Genomic DNA, 10,532 nt, shown 5'->3' with positions numbered 1-10,532 from the left:
GACCTGGGACCGGACCGCAGCGACGCACGGATGCACGCCAAGACCGTAGGATCCTACGCAGTGCCGTAGGGGACCGCACCGCCACTTCCCAGCAAATTAGGGACACTGTTGCTCCTGGGGTATCGGCGAGGACCATTCGCAACCGTCTCCATGAAGCTGGGCTACGGTCCCGCACACCGTTAGGCCGTCTTCCGCTCACGCCCCAACATGGTGCAGCCCGCCTCCAGTGGTGTCGCGACAGGCGTGAATGGAGGGACGAATGGAGACGTGTCGTCTTCAGCGATGAGAGTCGCTTCTGCCTTGGTGCCAATGATGGTCGTATGCGTGTTTGGCGCCGTGCAGGTGAGCGCCACAATCAGGACTGCATACGACCGAGGCACACAGGGCCAACACCCGGCATCATGGTGTGGGGAGCGATCTCCTACACTGGCCGTACACCACTGGTGATCGTCGAGGGGACACTGAATAGTGCACGGTACATTCAAACCGTCATCGAACCCATCGTTCTACCATTCCTAGACCGGCAAGGGAACTTGCTGTTCCAACAGGACAATGCACATCCGCATGTACCCCGTGCCACCCAACGTGCTCTAGAAGGTGTAAGTCAACTACCCTGGCCAGCAAGATCTCCGGATCTGTCCCCCATTGAGCATGTTTGGGACTGGGTGAAGCGTCGTCTCACGCGGTCTGCACGTCCAGCACGAACGCTGGTCCAACTGAGGCGCCAGGTGGAAATGGCATGGCAAGCCGTTCCACAGGACTACATCCAGCATCTCTACGATCGTCTCCATGGGAGAATAGCAGCCTGCATTGCTGCGAAAGGTGGATATACACTGTACTAGTGCCGACATTGTGCATGCTCTGTTGCCTGTGTCTATGTGCCTGTGGTTCTGTCAGTGTGATCATGTGATGTATCTGACCCCAGGAATGTGTCAATAAAGTTTCCCCTTCCTGGGACAATGAATTCATGGTGTTCTTATTTCAATTTCCAGGAGTGTATTTGCTCCTGTTTAGTGTTAGCTGTCAATTTTTGCATCAAGTGTTAATTTATTAATTATCTCCAAGTATTTGTGCAATTATTAAACATTTTCTGTCAACGTGATCATCCTCCTTAGAACAGCGACGTGGTGGAACAAGCGTAGAGAGCTAAAATAATTATCTGCTAGGTGGTCTCTATACAGCGTGAACAATAGCCCTTCATTGGACGCTACATGTCATTATCGTGATGTCTTTCTTTTAAAAATGATGTATTGGATTTATTATTTAGGACGTATTGAATCCAGTCCTATAGCGCCTAGTACACATTTAACATGTCTGTTGTTTACTAGACGATGGAACAAACCTGCGCTGGAAGCTTTCTGGAAGCCAAGAAACATTCAAGAAACAGTGTATTACAACCTATTAACACAATTAAATGAGTTTGAAGTACCCTCACCAAGTAAAATATTATTCACTCCCGTTAAGAACACGTACTGGTCGTTTCGGAGCGCTGCAGATGATGCAGACCTGGTGCTGGGTGTTCACGTAACCGTCACCCGCAGTCGTAAGTCATGGTAGTGAAATAGTGTATAGGTACCACTCCGTCGTATGGAATCGGTGAAGTGACGTGACTCGTCGTGGAGAATTTAAGAAATGGCAGAAATGTGCTTCGCATTTGGGTATGCCCATGACTGCATCATGAATGAAATTACCCGCCATGTTGGTGTATCAACGTGGATAGCCCAACGTGTCTATGACGACTGGATTACAGCTCGCAGCCCTGCTACATGGGGTAAGAACAATGATCGTACAAACATCCTAACTGACAGGAACTGGAGATAAGTGTCACGTCTTTTCGTTAACATCCAGTTTCTAACCCCCACAGAGCCAAAGGCCTTGCCGCAGTTGGTAACACCAGTTCCCGTCAAGTCACGGAGGTTAAGCACTGTCGGGCTTGGCTAGCACCTGAATGGGTGACTGTTCGGGTCTGCCGAGTGCTTTTGGCAAGTGTGGTACACTCAACGCTTGTGAGGTCAATTGAGCAGCTACCTGACTGAGAAATAGCGGTTCCAGTCACTAAAACTGCGGTGTGCTGACAACATGCTGTTCCAAATGCGCAATCAGTGACACCTATGGGTGAGGATGACACGGCGGTCGGTCCATACCGTGGGGCCTCCACGCCTGCTGTCAGTGAATGCAGGTCCGTCTCAGTTTCCTAGAGAAAACTGCGAAGGTAACTGCATGAAACATTCATTTGTAGTTGGGACCCACGCAAAAGTCAATTGGCCACAGAGGCACATTAGCTGCACTCTTCAGTGGGCCAGCAAAACAGAAACTAGACAGTGGCTGACTGGAGGCGTGTTGTGTAGTTCACAGAGCTGCGGTTTTGCTTGTTTTTCAAACGGTGCAAGGTGTACTGAGCTCCCAAAGAGGCGTTTACCATGCTGGGTGGAACGCGTAGTTCAGGCCGGAGGTGGTTCTACGTTGTTTTGGGGGCGTTTTGGGTAGCGTGATCTCAACCCGCATATTAAAATGGTCGTGAACATGAACCAGGAAGTTTATTTCAACATTTTCGGTGGTCTAGTGTCGTCCTTTGCTCTAGATGTTCTTATTAGTATGTTGTTGACACTCTCAAGATGGTTCTACATTGGAAAGAAGTTCTAGTTATTAATCACGAATCTAGTAACTGAATACTTACACTGCGATGTTAATGTAATAATTCTCAGCTCGTTAAGCAAAGGTGTATGTGAGCTTGTGACGGTAATGCGCTCATTAAGTATGAGTACAATACCTTTATCTGTACATGTTTTTCTCTAGAATGGTTACCAAGGCTTTTAAAAGTAAAGAGTAGTTTATGTACAGGGTACCCCTAATTAAAGTTCCAGTTTCAAAACGATGTAGAAAGAGAGCCACTGCCCAGAATGAAGTCAAATTTGAACAGCATATTACTGTCGCAGGGGTAACGTTATGGAATATAAAGTTTTAACAAAAATTTTGACAGTGGATCGCGCTCTAAGCATCTTAAAGCAAGTAGAGTCGACTAGAAATGACAGATGAATGGCGACACGACGGCTGTGGTTTACGTAGCACATTTCACCATTCGTACTCTTCAGTGTGTACGACTGAACAAGTTCGGCAATGTTTGTAATGTTGACAGCCAGAAGTCACACGGATTAAGATCGAACGGCCAGGTGAGTCCAACGTTCGGGCAATTTTTCCATATATCGCATGGTTCTACACCACCGTTCGACCTCTCCTGTAGTACTGTGGCCATGTCTTAGACGTCAGATCAGCTGCGGCCGGCCGGAGTGGCCATGCGGGTCTAGGCGCTACAGTCTGGAGCCGAGCGACCGCTACGGTCGCAGGTTCGAATCCTGCCCCGGGCATGGATGTGTGTGATGTCCTTAGGTTAGTTAGGTTTAATTAGTTCTAAGTTCTAGGCGACTGCTGACCTCAGAAATTAAGTCGCATGGTGCTCAGGGCCATTTAGATCAGCTGCTTTCCTGCCTCTGCCACACTGCTACTCAAAAGTACCTTGCTCCTCAAAAGAACCTTCCATTTTGAATTTTGTAATCCTTTTCTCCAGACCCTCAGCAGACATCTGACCAATGCATTTTTTTCATATCCGTAAGTGTCCTGAACTTCTGGAGGGCTAGTGGGGCATAGTTACTATTCTCGTAAAAGAGTATTACCAGCATTGCACGATCATTTTGGAGACACTCATGTTGGATGTCTCGGACGCAGACCGAGGAAGACCCGTGAGCCACGTGTCTGTTGGTGTGCATCTGCTGACGCTTAAAGCGCCATCTGCAGGACAAATCTTCGTTAATTTTTTTTTTTTTGTTCCATACGTTCTCCCATTAGTCAATTATACGATGTTCAAAGTTGACGTCAATCCGAGCTATGGTCCACTTTCTAATGCGTTTTGAAATTGGACCTTTAATTATGGACACCCTGTATGTAAATATGATAAGTGACGGTTCGTGTAATTTCTCTATTTTGTTGCTAAAGGAAGTGTTGAATCAAATATCGTGAGGTAACGTAAATAAATACGTTTAACACAAATTGTTGACACTGCAAATTACACACATCAAAAAACGTTTTGCATTATCCCAGTTCCCAGAACTCCTGAAGAAAGACGTTGACTGTGGATATTGTATCACAGACACAGTCACTGTCGCTGTGCAGAGATGTCACTAAATCCGGCCAAAGATGTAAACAACCATGCTTGAGCAGCGCCTATTAGACGGAGGGGGTCCGACGGCCGATCAGTTGCAGCCATTCCACCAGGAAGGAGGTACACGGCTCGTATTGTCTGTAGTTCAACATTGCCTAGACGGTCAATACCGCGGTTCGATCGCGTCGGCATTGTTACTTTGTGCCAGGAAGGGCTCTCAACAAGGGAAGTGTCCAGGCGTCTCGGAATGAACCAGAGCGATATTGTTCGGCCGTGGAGGAGATACAGAGAGACAGGAACTGTCGATGACATGCCTCTCTAAGGCCGCCCGAGGGCTACTACTGCAGTGGATGACCGCTACCTACGGATTATGGCTCGGACGAACCCTGACAGCAAGGGCACCATGTTGAATAATGCTTTTCGTGCAGCCACAGGTCGTCGTGTTATGACTCAAACTGTGCGCAACAGGCTGCATGATGCGCAACTTCACTCCAGACGTCCTTGGCGAGGTCCATCTTTGCAGCCACGACACCATGCAGCGCGGTGCAGATGGGTCCAACAACATGCCGATTGGACAGCTCAGGATTGGCATCACGTTCTCTTCATCGACGAGTGTCGCATATGCCTTCAACCAAACAATCGTCGGAGACGTGTTTGGAGACAATCCGGTCAGGCTGAACGCCTTAGACACACTGTCCAACGAGTGTTGTTTTGGGTCGACATTATGTGGGGCCGACGTACGCCACAGGTGGTCATGGAAGGCGCTGTAACGGCTGAACGATACGTGAATGCCATCCTCCTACCGATAGTGTAACCTATCGACAGCATATTGGGGAAGCATTCGTCTTCATGGACGACAATTCGCGCCCCCATTGTGCACATCTTGTGAATGACTTCCTTCAGGATAACGACATCGCTCAATGGATAGATGTTCTCCAGACATGAACCCTGTCGAACATGCCTGGGATAGATTGAAAAGGGCTGTTTGTGGACGACATGACCCACCAGTCACTCTGAGGAATCTACGACGAATCACCGTTGAGAAGTGGGATAATATGGACGAACAGTGCCTTGATGAACTTGTGGATAGTATGCCACGACGAATACAGACATGCATCAGTGCAAGAGGACGTGCTACTGGGTATTAGAGGTACTGGTGCGTACAGCAATCTGGACCACCACCTCTGAAGGTCTCGCTGCTTGATGGTAGAACATACAATGTGTGGTTTTCATGAGCAATAAAAACGGAGGAAATGATGTTTATGTTGATCTCTGTTCCAATTTTCTGTACAAGTTCCGGAACTCTCGGAGCCGAGGTGATTCAAAACTTTTTTTGATGTTTGTGTATACTCGAGCGAAACTTGCTGTTCCTTTCTCGTGAGAGTGTAGATGTATGCTGCAGGGATGACTGGGCCATCATGGGAACTGTAAAGGATGAAGGTGAAATGTGGTGTTGAAGTGAGGATTGTAGGGAGGGCGTGTGGCGTGTATGTGTGTGTTTGTTTTTTTAAAATTTTTATTATTTTAAAAAAAATTATGGTAAGTTATGAAGTAATGAGAATTTGCTTCTTTCTGACATTGATTTCTTATCATTTACCATATTTTCATTTCTATTTATGGCCTCGTGTATGAAAAACCCTCCCTGGAGCGTGTGCGTTCCCTTTCTGTTGTTGTTATGGCATATGACTGCCATGTCTGTTTTTATACCAGTATGGTATTGATTTTCTGGTATTAGATGTTCTGGACATCTGGAGTGGGTACATTCACCCTTGAATGCCCATATATCTTGTTTGTAACTATTGTTAAAATTTCTTGCAGTCATTCCAATATACTTAGAGTTACAGTTATTACATTTTAATTGATATATACTTGCACTGTTGTATTTATCTTTCCCTTCAGTCTCAGTTTCAAATTTCTTTTGTACTGTGCTAATACACTAATTCTGTGATCTTTGAATATGTTACCAAATTTGTGTGTGATTTGGCTGTGGTAAGTTAGGTGTGCTATATTGTGTTTTTGCTGGATGGATTTTTTGGTCTAAGTGTGCATTGAGTGTTACTGTTACGTGTTGGTATTTCTGGATTGTTTATATTTTTCGTGTCTTCTGTATGTATTTTCCTTTCAATGGTGTTGCGTGTCTTGTGCAGTATCTTGCTGTTGTATCTGTAGTCATGATTAGCTCTTCTTGATGGATACTTTTGCTTAGAGGAATTATGCATAGTTTGTATATCATACTTCTGGTGGCACCCATTTCTGAGGAAGTGAGCAGTTGATTTCTAGTGTATTATCGTTTCTGTGGATGTTTCATTTCGGGAAATGTTAAAGCTTTGTCTGTCGTTGGATTTTTTGATCTTGAGTTTGAGGTAGTGTAGTGTTTCTTCTGTTTACATTTCCATAGGAATCTAAATGTTGTGGTGTACGTTATTTATCTGCCTGTGTAAATTTTTTATATCTTCTTGCGATTCATCTCTGAGGCATATGATACTGTCTGTATATCTCTGCCAGTATAAGACTTTATACCTTCTTATTTCTATTATTTCTATAATATTTCTTTTTCAATTTGATTCATGTAGATAATTGTTAGTGTGTATGAGATTTGGGTTCCCTTTGGGAGGCTTTCCTTTTGAAAAAAAAAAGTGCTGCTAAGTTAGAAGTAATTTTTCTCTGATTACTTCACTGATTTTTACCAGTGCTTCTATGGCAGACTTTGAGATTTCTGGATTTCCTGTCTGTTGTTCTTTTCTGATGTTAATTGTGTCACCAAATTGGATAGAAGTGTACATGTATTTCAGATCAAATGATATTAGTTTTCTAGTTTGCGGGATATTTGCATCATTAACGTTTAGGGATTAATTCTGTGGAGTTTTTGAAACTTTTGTTGTTCAGTTAAGTATTTGTGTGCAAACTTTGCAGCACGGTTTGTGAGAGCACTCTTCAAATTGAATTGGTCTCATAGGTTACTGTCTTTATGTATTCTGAGCATTGGTGCTAACGGATATTTTGTACTAAGTTTGATTACTGTTTTTTTTTGTGAGTGAGTTTTTGATATTTTAAATGAGTTTTCCAGTTTCATTTGAAACCGTCAGCTTGACTATTGCTGGTCCTGCAACATGAAGGAGTTGAATGGATGAGAAAATACAACGTGTATCAACCAGTGAGCAGTTACAATGCTCTGTAGGGGTGTTATGCATTACATAATGCCTGGAGACAACGTCTGAATGAGTTCACAAGGGGAAGAATCAAATGAAAAGTGGAAGACGGACGAAGTGTGACGAGTGTAGTTCGGGAGTTCAGTATTACTCACACCACTGTTTTACGTGCATAGGGTGCATTCTGAACCACAGGCACAATGCCTGAGGGAGAGCAGGGGGTCGACCCATTTAGTTGCAGCAAAATTGTGCAAGGCACCCACATCAGACAGCGGTGAGATTGCAATCGCGTTTAATAGGACTGCGAGACACGCAGACTCACGCTCCACTTGGCAAGTCGGATGCATGAAAGTCGTCTCTTTACTCAGCAACCAGTACACAGTGTTCTTTTGACATGTGTACGTATATGAAACAGTTCGTGATAGCGTCAAGAGCATAGGGACATGCTTTTCATGAATCTATTTGTTTTGTTGTCAGATTGATTACTAGTCCTGCATTTATGTAACTGTGTTGGTTGATTTTCCACCTGTGTTAAAGTATGTCCAGTTTCTAGTATGATGTCCCCAATGTCTGCTTTTTTTACTTAATTCTTTTTACTGTTATATATTTTCTCGCAGTTTTATGTTCGTGGGATTCATCAGTCTTTGATCAAATGTGCGTGTCGTAATGTCCTCCACATATGAAGAGGTTGAAAAATCAGCCAACAAGTTGCAAATAAAGGCTTATTAGCCCTTGACCATGGTTTCGATATTTGTAAAAATACCTCCTTCAGAAGTAGCGGCCCTAAAATGTATGCACCAGTTACAAAACTATTTTTACAAGCATAATAAAGTATTAACAAAAAAATATTTGTGAAGTAAACGTACTCACTTATTACATCACATGATTGCACAATAGATTAGATGATGCCGAGCGGCTCTTGTCATAAACAAAATTGATGAAACAAGAAATTATCGCAAGCCATGGCCTTAGGTAGCGCCAGATTACACATATAGTACTTCAGAAAGACTGCTCATTAGTAAATACTCACAGATAGAGGCTCCAGTCAACATAAAATTGTATTAGGCGTCACAGGATAAAATATTTGCATAAGTTACGTGTACATCATGCCAGAGACTAAGACCAGCTCCTATAAATATACAGTCTCAAGCGACCAGGAAAAATTGGCCTGCAGAGGGTGCTAAATACATGCGAGTAAGAACTGCGTCTTGGTTTTGTTGACCAACAGGATTTTAAAATAAAGTAAGTATGAAATTTCCTCCACAAGGCCATTAAAAATATCATAGATTTACTGGTATATATTGCATGGGGGCTTAATTAAATAAAATGAAAATATTTTTAATAGCTTTAAGTCCGATTACGCAAGTCTCGTAAACGGTTGACCCTGACTAGAATTATTACGCAATCTGACTGCTTAGAATAACAACGAAGAATGAAATGAAAATTTTCATTAACACAATTAATTAATTAAGTCCCCAGCAGCTATAAAACCTACTAAACCAAAGCACAAGTATAACTGTTCTGTATGTGGGAGTGTGACTCAACGCACATCTGGCACGGTTCTTCTTCAACAAGACAAGAATTTTTAAATACCAATTATACTGACGTGATAAAAGAAAATTAGAAAAACTATAATTACGGAAGAAAACCAGAATTCACTCTAATACAAGAACACAAGCCAGATGCTTTGTTGACTGAACCTGTAATGACGCATTATTTCAGACACACAAATAATAAAAGAACATTGTGGTTTTTACCTTCATATATATTGACGAAATGCACTCTGATCATTACAATAACATCTGCTATCTCTCCCATCAAATAACTGGATAAAACATGGAACAAACACTCCTTACTACAACATCTCGCTCCAACTTCACGACAAGCAGTGTCCACCACAACTTCTCGGCAAGAACTGCCTGCAGCCACCTCTCAATAATCACTGACTACCACGAGTTCTAAACACGCACTGTCCTCTACGAGCTCTCGACAAGCACTGAGAGGCGGCTTAATAGTACTCTTTGGCGCAATCTCTGGCGCAGTGGCTCAGTGTAGCCACCTTTCATATGCCCCTCCTCCACAGGTCAGAATTTGATGGTATTTTTGCCAGCATTGGTGGTGAAAATACCACCAAATTCGTCCACAAAAATACAGACAAAAATAAAAGATAATATTAATACCTAAATATCACATAATTAGTTAAAATTTTGGCTTTGCACTGACCTTTCAATAATCTAATATATGAAATACAGTAAGCAATACAAATTTTTTCATACATGTGGCTTTACATAATAGTTTACACAATACACAAAAAAATCAGTTTATACAAATGTTCACATAAAATGCTTTCAATGATTAGTTTATACAAAAAAAAGACACCTACAGGTGACATCTTTTCAGTAGAAGCAGTCCATCAGTGGCACCCAGTAAAGTTTAGCAGGTACACCCAGCAACAAGTCACATTAGTTCAGTAGAAGCAATCCATCAGAGGCACCCAGCAATGTTGAGTAGGTGCAGACAGCAACGAGTGACTTCATTTCAGTAGAAACAGTTCATCAGTTGTACCCAGCAATGTTGAGCAGGTGCAGACACCAACAAGTGACATCATTTCAGTAGAAGCAGTCCATCGGCTGCACCCAGTAATGTTGAGCAGGTGCAGACACCAACAAGTGACTTCATTTCAGTAGAAGCAGTCCATCAGTTGCACCCAGCAATGTTGAGCAGGTGCAGACACCAACAAGTGACTCCATTTCAGTAGAAACAGTTCATCAGTTGCACCCAGCAATGTTGAGCAGGTGCAAACACCAACAAGTGACATCATTTCAGTAGAAGTAGTCCATCAGTTGCACCCAGCAATGTTGAGAGCAGGTGCAGACACCAACAAGTGACATCATTTCAGTAGAAGTATTTCCATTAGTTGCACCCAGCAATGATGAGCAGGTCCAGAGAGCAGTCCATGATCTTCACTATCACTAATCACACTGTTTATCAGCAAAAACTAAACATGTCCTAGTGACACCAATCATGTACAAAAGGTACAAGTAACAGTCCATAATATTCACTATCACTGATCACTCAGTTCATCAGCAGAAATTAATCATTCCTAAGTGTCACACATTACGTTGAAAAGTGCAGGTAACAGTCCATAATATTCACCTTCACTAATCTGACAGTTCAGGCATGAACAATAGTTTGAAAACACATACTAATGCTTTTGCAATGCTCTT

This window comes from Schistocerca piceifrons, chromosome 2 (genome assembly GCF_021461385.2).
Source record: "Schistocerca piceifrons isolate TAMUIC-IGC-003096 chromosome 2, iqSchPice1.1, whole genome shotgun sequence".
NCBI classification, from domain to species: Eukaryota; Metazoa; Arthropoda; class Insecta; order Orthoptera; family Acrididae; genus Schistocerca; species Schistocerca piceifrons.
The sequence above is the reverse complement of the archived record's forward strand: the minus strand, read 5'-3'. Positions refer to the sequence as shown.